Source organism: Cavia porcellus, unplaced genomic scaffold, assembly GCF_034190915.1.
Source record: "Cavia porcellus strain 051 isolate PalLab524CR breed Dunkin Hartley unplaced genomic scaffold, mCavPor4.1 scaffold_4, whole genome shotgun sequence".
NCBI classification, from domain to species: Eukaryota; Metazoa; Chordata; class Mammalia; order Rodentia; family Caviidae; genus Cavia; species Cavia porcellus.
In genome coordinates this window covers 119,149,439-119,169,510 of record NW_026947487.1, presented here as the reverse complement: position 1 = coordinate 119,169,510, position 20,072 = coordinate 119,149,439, and the positions used below count along the sequence as shown (strand labels likewise).

Sequence of the window (20,072 nt, the reverse complement as noted above, 5' to 3'; positions counted from 1 at the left end):
TGGCGGTGTGCAGCCCCGATCGCTGGCAGATGGTGCTGGTGTTAGGGAGATGGAAATACAGGCGGTGAATTCGCTATTTGCCAGTGTTAATTTCTTATCCCAAGGTAAAGCCTTCCCCCCGGCCCCAGCCACGCCATCTGCATGTTCATAAAACACGTTACAGCAGAACTGATCCAGCGGCGGCCGGGTGCGTGTGGGCTCCGGGTGGTCGGGCTGCTGGGGACCTGGAGATGTGTTGGTGGCTCTGTGGTTGCAGCTGGGGTCACCCGGTACACACCTGGCCAAGGTGGGCTTCGTGGCTCCTGCCCTTGCAGGTTTCATAGAGGCCGGAGTGGGTTGATTAGGAACCCCCGAGGTTGGCCCCCAAAGACACATCGCAGGACTGTTCCCAGGTAGCCCAGGGGGCTGGCGCCAGTAGGAATGGGCGTATTTAGGCTAGGGTGGTACCTGGAATTCTGCAGGGTGTCCCATCAGTAGAAAACCCCATCCCTCAGCTCCCTTACAGCCTGCCAGGACGACAGGGTCCCTGCAGGGTCTTGTGTGTGGGCCTGGCAATCTCAAGTCCCTGGGCGGCTCCCTGGATGGCTGGTGCCTTCTCCCCCTGCCCTCCAGGCGCCTTGGGGACCAGTGTCCCTGCTGGGGCAGCTCTGCTGCTAATTACCAGTGTGGGACGGCTTTACGGCTGTCGGGAGCCCCCACATCTGGTCAATTACCGCTGCATCTGTAATTCACATGATTTACAGCGCAGCCAGCCTTGAGGCAGGTGCCAGGAGGTTCCTCCCTCCCCGCTGCCAGCCGAGCCGGGACCTTCGTTATTTCTGGGGATTGATAGGCCCTGTCTGTGACCTTTGCTGGGACAAGAAGTATCGTAAGAACATTCTGTATCCCCACTTCACAGGCTGCATAAATCTCTGAGCAGCGCGGCAGGTGGGTTATTAAACAGCCTTTCCTGGAGGAGGGGGCTCTCCCTTATCGAGGTGCCCCCAGCCCTGCAGAATGAGGGTCAGCAGAAAGCAGGAGGCATTGGCGCCCCCCATGTCCTCCTCCTGTTCCGGGGCACCTGCCTCGCCCTCCCGGCTCCCTGCCCGTCTCAGGCCTCAGGTCTCGCCCACACCCACCTCCACACCCATCTGCTGGCAGGCGCTGCCCCAGATTCCTCACCTCAGGCCTGGGAGACCCGGGATGCCACCTGAGCGCCTGCTGGGGCAGGGTCCTGAGGCTCTGGAGCGAGTCGGACCATCTGCCCATGCATGGTGGTGATGGTAGGGTGCACTACTTAGCTGAGGGACCCCAGCCTGGGGAGGGGTGGGCGGGGCTGAGGCTGGCTGGGCGGGGTCTGGGCTTCTCTGGAAGACCTCCAGGGGCGCAGGGGCCGCACCTGGTGTGTAGTTTCCCTGGCATCTCTGGAATTTGCCTCCCATTTGCCAATTCTCCAAGGAATAACATTTATGGGGTATGGCATGTGAGCCTGTGAACGCTTGCGACACCCAGTGTGTGAATATGTGAGCGTGACAGAGTGTGCACAGGAGGCCAAGAGCATGCGTGTGTGTGAATGTGTGTGCGTGTGACACGGGCAAGTGTGGCTGTGAGGGGCTGCCTGGCTGCGTGCGTGCGTTTGGTGTCGGGAGCTCGGGGTGGATGCGGTCTGCTGGCCCTGGCGGGGAGATGTCAAGGGCTCCGGGCAGCTCCCCCCACCCCAGTGGCCCCCACAAAGCTCCGTGTGCCTTCCCGACCTGAAAGGAGCCCTGAGGGCCCAGAAGGAACAGGTGGGCTGAGGGGCCACTCGAGTGTGCCTTGCCCGGAGCTGAAGCTGTGAGAGGGACCAAATGGCTGTCCTGGGACAGACCCTCGCCCTGGCAGTGGGGGCCTGTGCCCTCAGGGCCCCTGCGCTCCCGCCCACCACAGAGCCTGGGTTGAGTGGGTGTTCCCACCAGGCCTGGACATCAGGGTATCAGAATTGCGGGTGTTCTGTGATGTGGGGCCTTGGGAAGGTACTGGGCAGTCTGCTCTCTGGAGCAGACCTTGTGCAGCAGCGCTGGCCGCTGAGGATTGTGCAGTGATGGCAGGGGTGTTCTGGACCAGTGCTGTCCACGCAGGTGGCCAGGGGCACGTGTGGCTGTCCAGCACTCTGGCTGAGTGGCTGCGGCGCTGACACATTCCCAGCTGCACCTCAGGACAGTTCAGCCCTGGGCCGCAGGGGTCCCTGGGTGTCCCATGGCCTTGATCTCCCGTCCTGTCTGCATCGCAGGCCCCCGCATGTGTCTGGGGGTGGCTGGCACTTCCAGGGGGGAGGCAGGAACAGTTCTGATTGGAGCCCCCATCTGCTTCAGCATTGCCAATCCAAAAATACTCCAGAGAACACAGCTGCCTGGGGTGGGGACCTTCCCCCCCTCCTTTCCCCTTCTGCTTTGTGGTGCTGGGACCCGGAGGCCTCGTGCATGCTGAGCCAGGCTGAGCCGCGTGCCCGGCCCTGGCAGGGGCCCGCCACGGTGCTGGTTTCACGTTCCAGTTCCTGCTCAGACTGTGGCATTTCGAGGGTTCCCTGTGGAGGGGTGAAGTGTGACAGTCACAGCCCTGGCATGAGGCCCAGAACCTCTCTGTGCCGCTCAGGGCCTGGCAGGGGCACCCAGGCCTGGGCCAAAGCTGCCTCGCAGCCTGCTGGGCAGTAAGAGTGGACCTGCGCCCTGGAATGGTCCCTTTGTCAAGCAGGTGGGGGAGCCAGCTCTGCAGGGGCTCCTCGACCTGGCAGGCTGCATCTCCCCGCCTGGGTTCCTCCTCCCTGTGCTCGGCCAGCCTGGGGAGTCACCGTATCGGGGCATCAGTGAGTGTCACCCCACCGTTGGAGCAGCAGGAAGGAGATGTCATCATCTCTAGTCCTTTTGTTTCCAAACAATCCGAGACCATGGCTACCTGCTAAGTCAGACAGATGCTTGGTCTGTGGGCAGCTGGGAGTGACCCTGGTGCGCTGGTCCAGCAGGTAGGTCACGGCGGGGTGCTGTTGTCGGCAGCCTGAACCGACCTGTTTTCACTGTGGCCAGCCAGCTGGAGGGACAGGCTCTGGGTTGGAAACGCCCACCCCGCCCTCCGCAGGTATGGTCCTGGCGTGGCTGGGGCCTGGCATGAGCTCTGGCTCAGTACCAGCCTTCCCCAGGCTCAGTTTCCTGATCTGTAACATAGGTGGCTACTGTCTGTTCTGAGGGTGAGAGAAATTTCTGGTGGTGCCCAGCGCTGGGTTTGCTGAGCAGAGCCCTGGGGAGCCCTGTCCAGCGTCTTGGGCGCCCTCCTGAGCCCCTAGCCAGGCCGGGGTGGTGGCCCTCCATGTCTCAGCCACTGCTTGGAGCTGACTGTAGCCAGAGGACAGAGTGGCCTGTGTCCCCTGCAGGGCCCGAGACGCCTGCTGTGTGCTGCTGCCGTGAGGCCAGCTGCCTTGGTTACCCCTCCCAAGGGTCTGATGTCATGGCTCAGGGCAGCCGGAGGCTCGGCCGCCCACCCCTCTTCCCCACCTTCCGCTCCCCCAGGCCCTGCCCTGTGCCAGCGCCCGCCTGTGTGAATGTCTAATCTCCAATTTTATTCGCTGGACTCCAGCCCATTTGCATAATCCACATAGTCACCCTGGTTTAATTGCCCGCAACTCTGCAGAAAGATCATGTGGTTAAGTGGTAAATCATAATTAGATAAATAATTGGTTTGGCCACAGCAAGCTGCTTTTGTCACACCTGCCATCTGCTGGACCCCGCTTTTCTTCTGGCCAGAACAATGTGGTTCTGATGAGAGAGCACGCTGCTTCCCTCGAGGGGGGCGGGGGCCAAGTGTGGGGTTCGGAAGCAGAGCCTGGACCATTGCCCAGTTGCTGGGTCTCTCTCAGAGCAGCCGTGTCCCACGCCGCCCCATACCACTGCCCCCCACCCTGCGCGGTGATGTGTCTGAGCGGCACCTCTGACTTCTCCGAGGCAGAGGGAGGAGGAGGGAGAGCAGAGCGGGGCCGTAGAGAGGGGGCCGGGAGGGGCGCCTGGAGCTGACCGGCGCCTGCCCCTGCTGGTCGGGGGCCTGGCCTGCCCGAGGGGCAGTGCAGGGCCTGCGCCTGCTCCCTGGGGGCTGGCGGGTGCGGGCAGGGCTTGCAGCCACGGACCTCCCTGCCCGTGCGGTCAGCTTCTCCATCTGCTCCTGCTGAAGGCCCCTTTCTTCTCCGAGCTGCAGGCCCATCTGTGAGCCCAGGAGGCTGCAGGGAGCTGTGGGTCCTGGCTGGCCGGGTGGCCTGGCCGGGTCTTCCTGGGCTGCCGGCACCCTGCTGTGCCCAGCCTGCCAGAGGCTTGCCAGTTGCCCTCACCCCCGCCTTCCCATGGCAGCTGGAGACTGTGCCCTGTGGGTTGGGCCATCGTGGGGTGACCGGAGTAGGTTTCTCCACTCTGAGGGCCTGTTTCTTCTTTTTTTTTTTTTTTTTTTTTTTTGTCTTTTTCCTTTTTATCAGTACCAGGGATTGAACTCATGACTACCTGCTTGCAAGGCAGGCTCTTATGCCGCTGAGCTAAACCCCCAGCCCCGGGCCTGTTTCATCTGAGGACGGTGGGATTCGTCCCTGTCTCTGCGTGTGGGCTTGTCAAAAACACCAAAGGGCAGGTGGGCAGGTGGGGTGCAGGCTGGGCGCTGGAGGTGGCTGGGGTGCATGGCCGCCAAGGACAACGGGGTCCTGGGGTGCGCTGAGGGCCCCTCGGAAGGAGCCACTGCAGAGAGCAGGAGGGGGGTTCAAGGCCACAAAGGCCCAGGCTCCTGCGTCTGCACCCCAGATCCTCCTGAGGACAGACGGGCAGAGGCCCCGCCACCCCAAACAGCCTGCTCCCCCAGGGGCCTCCCTGGGCCCTGATACCATCCTCCCGTGAGCCCTAGGGATGTGTACCTGCGACATCTGCGCTCCGGCCCTTTCTCTGGGCTCTAGGTTCTCTGGGCCCGGTCGCCCTGAGCAGAGGCTCTTGTGTGCCCTGAAAGCCCGCCCAGCCCCGCCGTGAGCCTCGGGGAGCCGCTGCGTGCTGGGGCTCTGGGGCGTTAGGTATTTTCTCTTTGCACCCGTCACCCACCTGTCCGCTCCCCCACCAGGTCCCTTCTTCCTGCCTTCCTCCATCCATCAGCCTTCTCTCCTCTGGGTCCCTTTCTTCCCTGGATGAAGTTATCCATCCACTCAGGCATCCATCATCTGTCCTTCCATGGCCCATCCACCCGTTCATCACTTGTCCACCCCTTGCCGTCCATCCGTCCGCCATCTATCCGTCCATTCGTCATGTCCTTCCATCCGCTCATTCATCACCTGTCCGTCCACTGCCCCACCCACCCGTCCACCCCTCTGTCCACCTCCCGTCTGTCCTCTCGTCCTCCTGCCCACCCAGCCACAGTCCAGCCGTCCACCCCTCCGCAGCGCCTGACGGTGCTCTGTGCTGGCTGAAGGTGAGACTTGCTGGCAGGACTTAGCTGCCTCCCGATGCGATGCGGGAGGGAGCCGAGGGGTTGCCCAAGGGGCAGGACTGGCCAGCCTCCCCGCAGAGCTGCGCCTGGCCTGGGAAGTGCGGCCTCGGGCCAGTTCCCGACACTGTAATGTTCCAGACCTCCCGACCCCAGGCCCCGCCCTGGCCGCGTGCTGAATCTTCCCGGAGCCCTGGTCCCAATGATCCTGCCTTGGTTTCCCCACTAGGCCACATTCGCGCCCCCCCTCCCCCACCAGAGGCCTCACACTTCGGCCCAGAGAATGTCGTTGTAGAAGGTTGTTTCTAGATTCTAGTGTGGTGCAGGCTGACCCCGTGGCCCTGGTTGTGTGCGGTTGTTGAAATTTAATTTTTATAGTGAACCATAAGCGGCCCAGCCCTGGAGTGGACTTGACTGGCACTGAGGGGGACCGAACCGCCCCGTCACTGCGGGGAGCCCTGCCGTGCAGGTGGTGGGGTGTTCGCTTTCTTGGCCCCTCATGAGTGAGGTGAGGCTGCCCTCAGCCATCCCTGGTCCCCGGCCAGGTCTTTCTGGGCGCTCTCGGTAGAGGACGGGGCTGAGCTGGGTTCAGAGTTGAATTTTGGCCTTAGCTGTGCTGCTGTGTGACCTAGCGTTGTTACTGACCGCTCTGGCCGCAGTGATGAGGGTGGGGAACGCTCGAGTGGGCTGAGAGATCCGGTTCCTCCTGTCTGGATGACAGGTACCTTCGGGGAAGGTTGGGGCTGTCGGGAGGCCAGGCGTGGTGGCCCTCGGCTAAGATCCCAGCCCTCAGGAGGCTGAGGCAGGAGGAGTTTGAGGCCAGCCCAGGCCACACAGTGAGCGGCCGGCCAGTCTGAACTGTGTAAGAGGACCCTGCCTCAGACAAAAGAAGCCAGTCTGGGAGCCGCGTGTGTCTCCCCACCCCGACCTGCTTCACTTCTCCCAAGAGGCCAAGAAAGATGGCCCGGAAGGTTCTGGTTCCTGGTGGCTGTGCCTGGTCCCAGGGTCTTGGCTGGCCTGCCCGTGGGCATCAGTTTTCCCAGGTACCACCTCTGTGCTCCATCAGTCCCCAAGCAGTGTGTGTGTGAAAGCTCACTTGGGCCCTGGGTGGCAGCGGCTCTGAGGCGCACTGCAGACCTGAGCGGGGACGGCTGCCCCTGGCCAGACCCCTGGGCCATCTCCGAGCGTCCTAGCCCAGGCTGGTGGCACAGATGGGCGCCTGCCTGGGGCTGCAGGCTCAGCTGGGTGGCTTCAGGGCACAGGCCCTCTCCACCCTCGCGTCCCTGGATGAGCACACGTGGCCTCATTTACCCAGCGGGCTCAGTGACAAAGCCCGTGACCCTGCCGGGGGCCTGGCCACCCCGGGGTCCACCGCGCCCCTGGGCCCCGCCACGGACTCCCTCCGCCTGCTCCCCCTTAATTATTTTTCCCGGCTGTTGTGAATTAAATCTCCCGGTAACCGCAGGAGACGTCCCCGGTAAGGCCCGCTCCCATCTCCGGGCACCAATAGAAGTTGTTAAATGAATAATGTTGACTTACACTGAGGACCCAGCTCTCCCCGAATGTAATTCCCTTTCCAGTTACCGGGCGCTTCCTGAGAAATCATAAAAATAATAAACACGTCTCCGTATCAGAGGTTCGCAGTGCTGCCTCGAATTCTTCTGGGGAGGCATGCAGGGAAGAAGAAATAATTCGAAATTAATTCTTAAGAGAGGATCACACAGTGAGTCAGGCAGCAGAGCGAGTCCTGGTGTCAGATGGGAGGACCTGGACCCTGGGAGAGGAGAGGAGGGGAGGGAAGGGGCCGGGCGGGGAGGACCTGCAGACCCTGGCACACAGGGTGGAGGCTCCCCGTCCTTGGGCTTCCCGTTGACCTCTTGCTGCTGAGGGCACCACGGGAGAGGCCCCGTGGGTTCCGGTAGGTGACACTTGTGCTTGTCCCCGGGCCAGGTGAGGGTGTCACCCAGCTCTGGGCGAGCTCTGTGACACCCGTCCTCCCTGGGCCCGGCAAGGGCCCTTCCACACTGCCTCAGGGCTGCCCGCTGCCCCTGCTCTCTGGCTCCCAAAAGAGGACTCAAGGGTTGGAAGGGGGGCCCCATCGGGGACACGGGTCCCGCCTCACCTCTGCAGGAGGCCCCGTAGGATGAGGATGGGCGCTCCCAGCGGCATGGGGACTTCCCAAGGTCACGAGCAGCCTGCGGCAGGGCCAGGAATAGAACCAGGCACGGGGCTCAGATGGTAGATGGGCGGTGCGGTGTGCGGGCCACAGCGGGGACGGGAGCTGTGGGCCCAGGGCATCCTCCAGGGGCTGTCATCGGGAGAGGAGATCGCTGGGAACTGCAGGGAGAGGTCGATGCCCAGGGGCGGCAGCCGTGGCGGCTGTGAGGGCCGCTGTCAGGTGCTTGCCCGAGTTCAGGGCTCTGTCTGGAGCTGCGGAAAACACAGAGACCAGCGTTTGTGTCCTGGCGGCTCGGCACAGCAGGGGCAGGGTGGCCGCGGGCTGCCTGGAGGGCGCTGTGTGTCGGGGTGGGGGGGCAGCCAGCATCCCGAGGGGGTTGGGGCAGCATCGGGGACTGAGGCTTGGAGGGCCGAGTCGCCTCCCCTGGAGGTGCTGGCCGCCTGGCTGGGAAGGCTCCCTGGAGGACACAGTGTCTCAGCCTGGCAGCCAGGGAGGCCTGGTGTGTGCAGGGCCTCGGTCTGAGCTGAGGGGCACAGGACTTCCAGACCTGACCAAGAAGTGAGGCCTTGAGGGCGGTGGGGACAGAGGATGAGCCTGAGCTGGGCTGGCCACGGGGGAGGAGGCTGCCTTGTAAAATAGGGTGAGGCCTCCTGGGAGAGGGGCGGGGTCACTGTGTGTGCCGTTTCCCAGGCCTCCTCCTGGAGGCTGGTTGATGGCAGGCAGGAGGAGGCCCAGGACAGCAGGGGCATGGCATCTCAAGCTGGGCGGGGGTAGGCAGAGAACACAGCACATGGGTAGACCAGGGCTGGCACCACTGTAGCCCAGGCTGGCCTTAAACTCACAGGACCCTCCTGCCTCAGCCTTCAGAGTGCTCGGATTACAGGCGTGTACCATCACACCCAGCATGACTTCCAAATCTAACCCTTCCCCTTTGCAAGAGCAGATTGTGAGGAGGTAAACACAGCCCCAAGTGCTGGCACACACTGGTATCCAGCCCTCTGCGAGGCTGAAGCCATAGCGTCCCCTTAGAGCCCAGCCAGGGGATGCAGAGACTCAGTCCCTGCGTTTTAAGTTTGTAGAAAGGATTTTGCAAGGGTGCTGAGGATGTGTGGTGGCCCAGGGTTCCATTCCCAGTTGGGGTCAGCGAGGACAAACACAGTCCAGCCAGAGGCAAATGCTCCTCAGTGGTGCAGGGCCAGCGGTGACCTTCACCCTGTTGCCCCTCTGCCTTGCCCGCAGGGGCAGCCAGCTGCTGGGGTCGCTGGGGTCTTGTCTGCGTGCGTGGCTTGAGGATCTTCGAGAAAGGCCGCTGGGACTGGGTGTCCTGGTGACAGTCGGGGAATTTATGACAGGGCCACAGGTGATTAATGAAGACCTTTGTCAGGAGAGGGGAGGGCACAAGAGAGGAAGGAACAGCCCTACGGGACCCTCGCCCCAAGTGTGGCCATGGCGGGGGTGCTCGGTTCTGTGCCGCCCCTCGCAGTGGGGTCACAGGGGCCCAGGGGCACTCAAGCAGTGCAGTGTCATAGAGTCCTGACACCTGTGCCGAGGGGGACAAGTGGGGGAGGCCGGGTCTTAGTGTGTGTTCACAGGCCTCCTGCCCACAGGGTCTGCCTGGGCGCTGGGCCACATGTCAGGCTTCCCGCCGTGCAAAGAAAACTGGGGCCTGGGGACCCCAGCCGGAATTTCTGAGGCTTCCCGAGTTTGTGCGGTTTTGGGGGAGACGTGGGGTGCAGCCCCGGTCTCCTGTCCAGCACAGATGCCTGTGTGGGTGGTGACCTGGGCAGGGTTTAGGGGTGAGGAGCTCCCGTTGGCAGGGACAGCTGGGCCCTCAGCTGCTGAGGGACTCTGGGGGGAACCACCCGGTGTTCTGGGAGACAGAGAGCTCCCTAAGGAGCGTAGCTGTGCCTGCTGCTGGAGCTGTCCTTGTCTCCCAGAGAGGCCACACTGGCCTGGGGTGCATAGTGAGTGCCATCGGGTCTGGCTTTCCTGTGCCACCCCCCCCCCCCAGGCCTGCCAGGGTCGCAGCTGGCTGTTCTCCAGCTGGGTGGCCAGGTGGCGTGGAGACAGGTGTGTCCCTTCCAGGGTCACAACCCCCAGCTGCTCTGAGCCACCGCTGGGTGGCAGTGAGGCCTGGCCTGCCTTCCTTGGGAGCAGAGAACAGAAAGAAGGACAGAGGAGCTCTGGGTCCAGGTGGGAAGGCGGGACATGGTGACCCGCCAGCTGGAGAGCACCGAGCCACTTCCCCAGCTGCTCCCTGCCTAGTCCCCAGGGTGAGGCCAGCGGGGATGAGGACCGAGCCTGGAGGCCAAGTGGCCTTGTGTGTGAGCGCGTCCCAGGGACCCGCAGCCCGCCTTGCCCGAGGTGACGGGGAGTTTCCAGGCACACTGCTCTGGGACATCCACCGGGGTCCTCTGGAAACCACCGGCCACCCCCGCCCCGGCATCCGCTTTCAGATGGAGGCTCCTCCACGGGAGCGTGGCGAGCTGCTGTACCGGGCTTTGGGAGCGTTCAGTGCCCACCCAGAGTTGTGCAACAGCTCTGCCTGTGTCCAGAGCAGCCCACTGCCCCAGGGAAGCCCAGCCCCGGGGCAGTCACTCTGGGCCTCCCTGGCCCCCTTGCCGTCTGCCTGCCCTCCCTGTTCTGGACATTCCATGTCCATGACGTCACCACCTGCGCCCTGTGTGCCTGGCCTTTGTCACTCGGCGCCATGCTTTCCAGGCTCATGCACACTGGAGTGCTGTCCCTGCCTCCTTTTTAGGGCAGAATACTACCCCACGGATGTGGAGTCCTCGGGTGAGACACATGTGAGTGTCTGTCCTCCTTGGCAATTAGGACTTTGATGTCTTTTTCTCCTTTTTGTTTGGTACCAGGGATTGAACTCACAACCTCAAGCTTGCCAGGCAGGTGCTTAAGCCACTGAGCTAAATCCCCAGCTCTGTCGTTGTTTTGAGACAGGGTCTTGCTCTGCGGTTCAGGTTGGCCTTGAACTCGCTTGGAAGCCCGAATCGGGACAGCCTGAGTGGGGGATGCTGGCGTTTTCATCACAGACTCCTGGAGCAACGGTTTGGTACCCTTCTGGGGTCCAACCTGCCCTGCTCCTGACCAGATGTGGCCACCAGGACCTGAGCCCGCGGGGTCTGTGCTCTCCCAACTGCAGTGAGACTCTTAGAGGTGGGGGTGAGAAGGAAGTCAAGCTGCCCAGGCCCCCGCGGCCTGCAGTCGTGGCCACCTGCCCATCTGAGCTGGCTTGGGAGAGCGCTGGCCTGTAGAACTTCCTTTTGAGGCTGCCCCATCTCCTCACACCAACCTGAGGTCATTCCCAGGGCTCCAGCTGGGTGCGCTTTACCTTCCTGCCTGATCCCCAGCAGGTGGGGTGGCTCGTGGTGGTGGCCAGAGGACCACCCGGCTGTGGCGACGAGGATGAGGCCAGCCAGGCTGATGTTCCAAGTCACATTTAAGGTTCGGTGGTGGTGCCTGGCCAGCCCGTGCTAGGCCCAGGGTCAGCCCCGCAGCAGGAGTGTGTTCTCGGGGATCCCGATGGGGCTGGTGCCCCTCGGAAGGTGGGTTTGAGGAGGCGGCCTCCTGGGAATGTGGAGACAGGACGGATTTTGGGGTGCAGTGAGAGGGCTGATAAGCGCATGCAGGTGGCCAGGGCCTCGGACAGCCAGGCCGTGGCAGCTCCGGAGCCATACTCACGGCTGCCCCAGAAGCATCTTTTAGCTGGGACGGATGTAGCCAGGAGCAGAGGGCTCAGCAGGGGACAGGCTGGCCGTGTGGGATTGCAGTGCCCGCTGCCTCTGGCCGCCAGCCTGGGACCCTCCTCACCCCGCCTCGGCGTCTCTCCCGTGCCCTTGAAGCCGTGCTGAGGTTGGCTGGGCACAGCCTCCCAGAGGGCTTGCCAGGTGGACGGCCCAGGGCTGAGGATTCTGAGAGCGCTGCGGTTTTATAAAAGCCTGCTAAAATAAGACTGCTCGGGGACGCATTGCTTCGCCTCTCCGTCACCAGTGTTGACAGTAGGGAAATGTGGCCAGGTTTCTGTAAAATATGAAAATCGGGAAGTGGGCATGTGAGGAAATGCAGGCCTGGCACCGCACCCCCGCCTCGGAGCTGTGTGCAGAGACGTCAGGGGCTGGGCCAGGCCGTGTCGCCCCACAAGCCTCCCCCTGAGGCCCAGCCGGTGCCCACCGCTGCAGAGACCCTGCTGCCCGATTGGGTTCTTGCCAGGATGCTGGTAGCCGACCCACTTCCCGGGGCTGGAAAAGGGGCAGCGGGTCCTGGAAGGCAGGCAGAGACTGCCGGTGCTGGGGCCAGCAGCAGCACCCTAGGCCCACCGGTCCCATGCCCCCTGCCCAAAGTGGGACGCAGGCTCCTGTCCAGACTTGAAAGACCTCGAAGGGCTTCAGCCCCAACCCCACAAGGTCACCGGGTAGCAGCAGGACTGTGGGCGCAGTGGTCACTGGGGATAGAAGAATGCAGAACTGCCAGCCCCGGGGCCTCCCCAGGACTCAGGGCCCCCTCCGGGGGTCCAAGCGCCTCCCTTCTATCCAGCCTTCCTGACTCACCCAGGCCCAGCCTTATAAAGTTTAAAGGTTTCAAATGCAAATATTTCTCTTTTATAGATGCCAGCTGTCTCCAGAGAGCGCGAGTCCTCGCTGCTGAAGTTTATTGTCCAATTAGCTCCCCATATCTGGGTACTGGAGCCTGGGGGGCTGCAGGGGGAGGGGTGCCCGCCAGTGGAGCTGGGCCCTGTGCCCCGGTGCTGCCTGGACTGCAGGCCGGGGAGCCCGGGTCCCCGGCACGTTCAGATGGCCGTGGGGGGAGCGGCGGGCAGGCGGGTGGGCGGGCGGCTGTGCACACTGGCTCCCTTCTTCTCCCCTCCGGTGCCCCCACCCGCCCGCCTTCCAGCCGCGCGCCGCGGCGTCCCCATTCACCAGGGCTCGGCGGCGCTCACAAAGCGAGGCGATTAGAATTGAAAATCTATGCAAAACAGCTGTTAACTGATTGTGAAGAGCACAGCTGTGTGCGGGGCGCCGAGCAGCCCGGCCGGGAAGGGCAGGAAGTGGGGCTGGGCCGGGGGTAAGAGGAAAACTCCTAACCTAGCGCGCGGGCCCTGCCAGGCCTTAACCCCTTCCTGCTGCCCCTCCGCCGTGACCTTGGCTGCCCTTGGTGTCGGGTGCTGGGGGTCCTGGCACCTGTGGAGGGCTGGCAGCGACAGGAGGGGCTGCCTTCCCTCTGTGTCCTGTGCCCTCAGCGGAGCTGCCTGGGGCTGGGGGCTGTCGGGGCGCTCCTCCCCAGGCATCCCTGCTGGGCCGGGAGAAGAGCCTGACACCCCGCCGGTCCCCCAGTCTCTGGCCCCGTGGTGCTCTGAGCTTGCTGAACCTGCGGGGTCCCAGGCCAAGCTGGGAGATCCCGGCCTGTTCGTGCCCTGGCCTGCAATTCAGACGCCCCCAGTACTCAGCCACGCCGGGCTGTGACTGCTGCCCAGAGCAAACTCCAGAGGTGGGAGGAGAAGCCGCTCGGCAAAGATAAGGTTTAAAGGGTTGTGAGGCGTGGTGGCTCACGCCTGTAATCCCAGCACTCGGGAGGCTGAGGCAGGAGGATCCTTGCCAGCTTGAGACCAGCCTGGGCTACAAAGTGAGCTCCAGGCCAGCCCGAACTGCACAGAGACCCTCTCCCAAAATGAGCAAAAAATGAGAGATTTAAAGTGGGCTTTGAAGCAGCACAGGGGGCCAGGGGGTGACAGAGGGTAGGGAACAGAGGAGGAGGCAGCTCAGTACGGAGGAGCTGAGGATGGGGGGTGCTCCCCCACCCCACCCTGGGTCAAGCACCCTTTGGGGATTCAGGGCCCCGCTGTGGGCTGGTGGCCTTGGGGACGGGAGGCCATTCACACAGGCCGAAACCTGGGCGCTCAGCTCTGTGCCCAGCAGCCCCTCAACCTGGAGGGCTTTCTGGGGCCTGGCGTGGACCGGGTGGTTACTGAGAAGCCTGGCCTGTGCACGGCTGTGTTTGCCGCGTGAAGGTCCCCAACCAACGGGGCCCTGCCCTACTGCAGGGGCTCTGCTCCTCCTGGGTCCCGGAGGTGCACTGGATCATCCAGGTGACGCATGAGATCATGAGGTGATGCGGATGGAAGGTGCCACACGGCGCGTGCTGGGAGCAGCTGGTGGGGTGAGGAGCCGGAGAAGACAGACACGCAGGCCCTCTGTGTGCCCATTCCAGGTGGTCCCCGGCCCAGTCAGTGCCCAGATGGTGGTGGCTCCTGAGCCATGCCCTGTCACCTTCCTAATGCCTGGCTGCCTGTAGTGTCTACCCGTCAGTACTGCCCCCTGCTGCCTGGCCCCTGGGCTTTCAAGGGTGTGGAATTTTCAGTGGTTTCTGGGAAGGCTCTTGTGAAACAGTGCCCCAGGCTCTGTGTGTTTGTTGACTGAATAAACACAACCTGCCTTGGTTAGGGACATGCCTTTATTCCTGGCAAGTCCTCTTAGTCCCTGAGCCCTGAGGAGCCCTGAAGTGATCTTGTTTGTGGGATGGGCTGTGCCACAGGTCCCAGGGCCCCAGCTAGAGAGGACACCACACACCCACCCATCCCCGTGGCTGCCTCAGTGCAGACACACAGGCTGGGCGAGGGGCTGCAGCCCTGCTGCCTGCTTGGAAGACCCTGGTCTCCCACCTGGCTGGCGTGGGGCTAGGGTTGGCCAGAGGCACGGTACCTCAATGACCTGACTGCCCGCCGGCTGCTGGGGACCTTGAGCTTTCACCCAGCCTCAAGGCCAGCCAGGTGTCCAGGGAAACAGGAGAGCCAGAGAGGTGGTCAGGAGTGGGGCGCTGTGCGGGGGAGGGCTGGAGGCCAGCCCCAGCACCGGAGCCCTGCGGCCAGTCTCGTTAGCGGGGGAGGGGGTGGGAGCTAGCTGCAGGAGAGCAGTTCCCAGCCTTGGGCTCGGAGGCCGCGCTCTCGGCTCACTAATTTCCTCAGCCGGGTGCACCGACAGTCCGTGTCATTTGTCTCCCGGTGCCTGGTCGCCTGCGTTTTCTTTCTGGCAGGGATGCGCGTAGCCGGTTCGCTGCTGCCCCCTGGCGGCCGCGGGCGCGCCTGGCTCTGTGGGTCGGGCTGGGAACAGATTTCGTCCAGGTGTGAGCCCCGAGGGGCAGGACTCCTATTTCACCTGTGCGCACGTGGCCTTGCGCACTCCTGGGCCTCGGCTTCCTTCCCTGGGGAGTCAGCATGAGCCCACCCGTCTCGCAACTCAGCGAAGCCAGAAGTTTGTGTGGGAGGGGTCAGCCAGCTACTACAACGAGCCGGCGACACCTCTCTGGGGTCATCCGTAAACGGTGACGGTTGGCTGACCGGGCCCTGCTCCAAAAGGCGGAAGGACTTGGCGTCGCCCCAGTCCCTCGCCAGAGGGCCTCCCCACGGGGAGGGAAACACGGTAGACTGCGGGGGACGCGGAGGCCGGGCCTAGGTGTCGTTACCTGGGGAACCTGGCGGGGAGGCAGCCAGGTGCGAGGTGCTTATTTGCATGTTCCTCCCCTCCCCTCCCCCTCCCCCGCCTGGATTCCAGGTGGGAAAGGGGCCGGGGCCGCCCCGGAGGTTTTTAATTTTGTTTTTACGGCTCTGGGCCAGTTGCAGCTTTCTCTCGTCCACCCCATCCGAACCCTCCCCACCACCTCGGGACTCTGGTGGGGGCTGAGGCGCCATCGTCCGGCCCGCTGCGTCGCTGGTCAGTGCGGGACACACATTTCCGGACCTCGCTCGCCCACGGGTGCGTCAATTAAAGCGTGGACCAAGGCCGCAGTGGGGGAGGGAGCGGGGCTGGAGGCCCTAGCGGCGCGTTTCCCTTTTCGTTTGTGGTCGGCCGGGAGCCTTGTGCAAGGCGGGGGCCTGCGCGCGCCGCCCCGGAGGACGCAGGCTGAGTGTGCGCCCCGCTGGCGCGGGCCCCGAGCGCTCCCGGCCCGCCCGCGTCACCGGGAACAGATGGACGGGGGTGGCAGGCGCCCAGCGCGCGCTCCCGCCGCGACTGGGCTGGCGCAGGGAGGGAGAGAGGGAGGGAGGGAGGCGGCGACGGGAGCCCGGCGCGCGCGTGTCTCGAGCCTGGCAGGAGCGCGGGCTGGCACGGGGTCCGGAAGTTAAGACCCCCTGCAGTGAGCCCCAGGGTGCCGTTCGCCGAGAGGCGCGAGAGTGTGAACGCCGCGGCGGCGACTGGAGCTGCCGGGAGCGACCCCGGGCCTCGCCGCGCGCTGGGACCTCCCCTTTGACCCTGCGCTTCCTGGGGTCGCGCGGCGCAGGGGGTGGGCTCGAGGTCGGTGGCCCCCGCCCGCCGCACCAGGATCGCAGTCCGTCTCCGCGCCGCCCGTGGGTGACCCGGAATTCCAGAACGCTCCCTGAGTCATCCGGTCAAGGGCCTGGGTGAGGTCGGATGGGGGGGCCAGGAATGGGGAGGCGCTGCTGGGCCGCGGTGGGTCGGGCCAGTTTCTGGAGGCGGCAGCCTCGCCTCTGACCGCAACCCCAGCTACTTAATGACCCCCCTGGCGCAGCGGCGCCTCCGTGGACTCCCTAGCTCCCGGACCGGGTTCTTTAAAGAACTGGCTCCACCTCCACACCTCTGTGGCTTGTCTGAAAGTTAACTTCGAATGGGCTGGAGGCTTTCCAGAATTTTGGCTCCAAAAGGAAGGGCTCGGTGGCTTGTTAACATTCAGCCCTCTCCAGGCCCCTGGTCCGAGTACGATTAGGCACAGGATGGGGAGATAAATACACAGTGAACCTCCCCCCACCCCCAACATAAACCAGGGCTCAGAAAGTTGTCCTCCAGAGGTCTCCAGAACGCCAGTGTAGTGCATCCGTATGCTCTCAGGAGCGGCGGGGGCTGGGCAAGGTCTAGGGCGCCGAGGGGCAGCTACAGGGCATGGAGGGGCCCTGCACCCGTAGCGGGCGCGCCCTGAGCCACCGGGCCTCAATCCCGGAGCCAAGTGGCCACACTTGGTCGCCAATTCCCTGGGACCCGGGCATCCCGGCCTGGGGGCCCCTGGGATCATGGGGGCGGCACCTCCCTAGACGGACCCGTGTTCTCGGCTCACCTGGCCGGCGGGCCAGGGCGCGTGGTCGCGCGGAGTGCGCCCTTCGGTGCGCGCGTGCGTGCGTGCGTGTGCTTGCGGCTGAAACCCGACACCTCCGCAGGCGGAGGTCAGGGCGCCGGGAGCGAGCCGGGCCGGAGTGGGCGGTATCGCGCTTGGGTGTGTCCTCGCGGCGGCTGCGGCAGCAGGTGTTTCTTGGCCGGGGCCCCGGAAGCTCCACCTCCCCAGCGGCCCGAGCTGCCGCTGCCGCCGCGCAGCCCGGCTGAGATATGCAGTTCAGACAAACACAGGGCGACGGTGGCTCCAGCATGTGTCGGACGAGACGCAGCCGCGGGGCCCCGGCATGAAAGGTGAGCGTCCCGCGGGGGTGCGGCGGGGGTCCCCGGACGCCCCCGCCCGCCTGCGCGCCTCCAAGTTGGTAGGTTTCACAGGGCGGCCGTCAACGGCTCCAGCAACTTCCCCCGAGTGTGCGCGGCGATAAGAGCCGGGCGGGAGCGGCCGTGGCGGCTCAGCCTGGCAGCCCTCGACACGGGGAGGAAAACTTTGCGGCTGCGAGGAGGGGGCGGCCGAGCGCCCCGGGGCAGGTGTTGGCGCGCGGGCGGGCAGGCGGGGGTCCCCTGGGCGGGGCCAGTCTGGGGCCTTCTCGGGCCTCCCCTCCCCCACCGGAGGCCCGGGAGGCGGGAACGCAGTCTCCCGGGTCGCCGTCCGGGGCAGGCGCGCGCCCCTCCCCCGCGAAGATGGCCGCGCGCGACGGAGAGGCCGGGGCGCATCCGCCGCCCCCCGCGCACGCCCAGCCTTCCTGCTCCTGCTCCGCCTGGATGCGCTCCCCGCCCCCCGCCTGCCGGCCGGCGAACAGCCGCCCGAGTGAAGCCGATTCAATTATATTGCAGCACCAGAGACACCTCGGCCGCCCGCCTGCCTGCCTGCCTGCTTCTCCAGCAGGCTAATTAAATTCCCTCCGTGGAGGCGGAGCGGGCGTCGGGCTCACCTCCCCGCGCCGCCCACCCGGCCCCGCGCCGCCTCTCGGGGCGCGCGGGGGAGGGGGGACCCTGGGACGCCAGGGGCAGGCTAGAGCAGGGAGATCCCCGCGGGGCGGGGGGCCAGGGGACCTGGCCGGGAGGCACCTGCTCGCTGGTGCTGGGGCATGTCGGGGGGCCATGGAGTCCTTTAGGCTCTGGCTGACTCGCCTGTGTGGCCTTTGTGTCCAAGTGCGTTCTAAAGGCCCTAGAGCCGAGGTCACCCCTGCGGGTCCTGTTGTGGAACCTGAGGAGTAGGGTGGGGGTCGTCCAGCTTTGGGAGGATTTGGGAATAGACTGCAGGACCAAGGAGAAGGCAGCTCCTGTAAAGGGGCCTGGGAGTCCCCAGCGCAGGCCCACACTCAGGGGCAGGGGTGCTGCTGGCATGTCCCTGGGATTCTGGTCTCTGTCCCTGGAGGGCCCCCAGGGTTAGCCGCCTCCCGCCCTCCCTCCGCCTCCTCCGGGTTACTTAAGCTCGGAGCCTCGGAGTTGCTCACCGGTGTTTATGGCCGCCCCCGCCCGCAGGGACAGCGCAACCAGAGGCGCAGCTGCCTGACTCAGCCGCTCCACAGGTGAGAGAGCCCAGGGCGCAGGCTCCGGCTGGCAGCGGATGACACAGGCTCCAGGCAGGAGGCAGTCACGCCCGCCCTCCGAGTGGAGCGGGGAGCGCCCACCCGGGCAGGCCCGTGGCAGCAGCGCCTCCCCCGAGCCAGCGGAGCGGGCGTGGGGGTGTGCCCCAGCCATCCCGTGCGGGACTAGGTTTTGTCACTCTGGCACCAGAACTCGATGCTGAAGCCAGGAGGGGACTGGGTGACTGTGGCCAGCCAGGGCTGTGACACTTGGCCTTTCTTTCCTGGAGCCCAGGGGTGGTGCTGGACCAGAGCCCGGGGTCAGCCCGCCTGGGGAGGGGAGGCCAGGCCTGGCTCTGGGCCCGTCTGACCGCCGGCCCCCGGGCAAGGAAGGTAGCAGCAGGCTGTCCTCACTCCGCAGGCCCTGCCCAGCTGGGGACAGCTTTCAGGACCTTGGCTGGGTAGCAGCAAGGGGGCTGATTTGAGAAGGGGCAAAGAAGGCTTGTGTCCCCGGCCTGGGGCGCTTCCGAGTTCCTGGGAGATGTAGATGTGCGGTGGGGGCTGGGCTCCGCCCGGCTGGGGAGCTTGTGAGGTTCCTGGAGGCCAGGCTGGTCTGGCCGGGTCACAGCAGGAAGCCTCGGGGCTCGGCCCTCCCCTGCTCCCTCTCCCTCACTCCCCTCGGCGCGGCCTCTGGCTCTGAGTGACTTCCCTATGCCTGGAGGAAGTCCAGGCTGCAGACCCAGAGCCCTGTGGTTTCAGGGCAGAAGTCGCCCCCCGGCTGAGCCGCCAGCTGGAGGAAGGAGAGCTGGGTGGCAGCGCCACGGTGTGGCGGCCAGGGCCTGCCACCCCAGGAGTCCCAGCTCACCCCAGGGCCCTTGTTTATATTTAGAGCTATGCTGCTTGTGCTCGCACTGTGGAGCATTGGGAGGGGCTTCCGACGGGCACCCCCTCACCGGGGCACAGGTGGAACCTGGCCGCCACCTCTCCCCTGCCCCCGGGAACTCGTAAGGGCTTGTGAAGCCAGCTGGTAAGGCCGGTTTTTCCTGGCCCCGTCCAGAGCCTTGGAATTCCCAGCCTGGGTTAGTTACTGGAAGTCCACAGCCCGGTGGGGCTGGCCCAGTGCCCTCTCTGGGCAGCGTGTTAATTACCTGTCTTGCGGCGGTGGCAGCGTCCTCCAAACCACAGGGCTACGTGCGGCCTCCCTCGCTCCCCCCTTCCTGGCGCTAAGACGCTTTCACGAGGGGGAGCTGGTTCCTGACCTGCAGGGCCCCCTGGTCAGGTGACATTTCAGCGTGTGGGCCGTGCCACCCACTGGCTCCCACCCCACCCCAGTCTCAGGTCTCCGAGGCCAGGCCAGCCAGGCCAGACCTGGCGAGCGGGGACTGGAGCTGCTGGCTGCACTCCCCACCGGAGCCGGCCTTTCCCTGGTCCCAGGCCACAGCCAGGGTGGTGACGCTGCCAGTGTTCCTGTCGATGAGAATTTATGGAGCACGGGCTGCTGGGAGGTGTGCACACAAATAAAACAGGAGCTCACTGCCAGGGCGCAGCCCGGGCCTTTGCATCTTGCTTCTGCTGGCCGCTCCCCCACCCCCGCCCCGAATGGCGCCCTGCACCCTGTCCTGCCGGGCTGGGCTGCCCCTCGGCCTAGAGCTGTGCACTGAGCTGCAGACCCTGCCTGCTCCTCCCCTCAGAACACCTGTCACCCCGGCCCACAAGGGGGTAGCTGACCAGAGAGCTTGTAGGGAGGCCAGCAGGAACTTCACCAAGGAGGGGACAGGGCCGAGT

General features: G+C 64.9%; 1 protein-coding gene and 1 long non-coding RNA gene across 6 annotated transcripts in view; one reads left to right on the top strand and one right to left on the bottom strand.

Annotated features, from left to right (window-relative positions):
- Positions 1-20,072, top strand: part of Gse1 (Gse1 coiled-coil protein) — a 242,536-nt gene that overhangs the window by 189,479 nt on the left and 32,985 nt on the right. The window lies entirely within an intron of this gene.
- Positions 6,999-19,749, bottom strand: LOC134475826 (uncharacterized). Its single transcript, XR_010047095.1, has 3 exons — positions 19,436-19,749; positions 10,980-11,668; positions 6,999-7,881 (listed from the first exon to the last, which is right to left on the bottom strand). It is a non-coding gene; the product is annotated as an uncharacterized LOC134475826 (long non-coding RNA).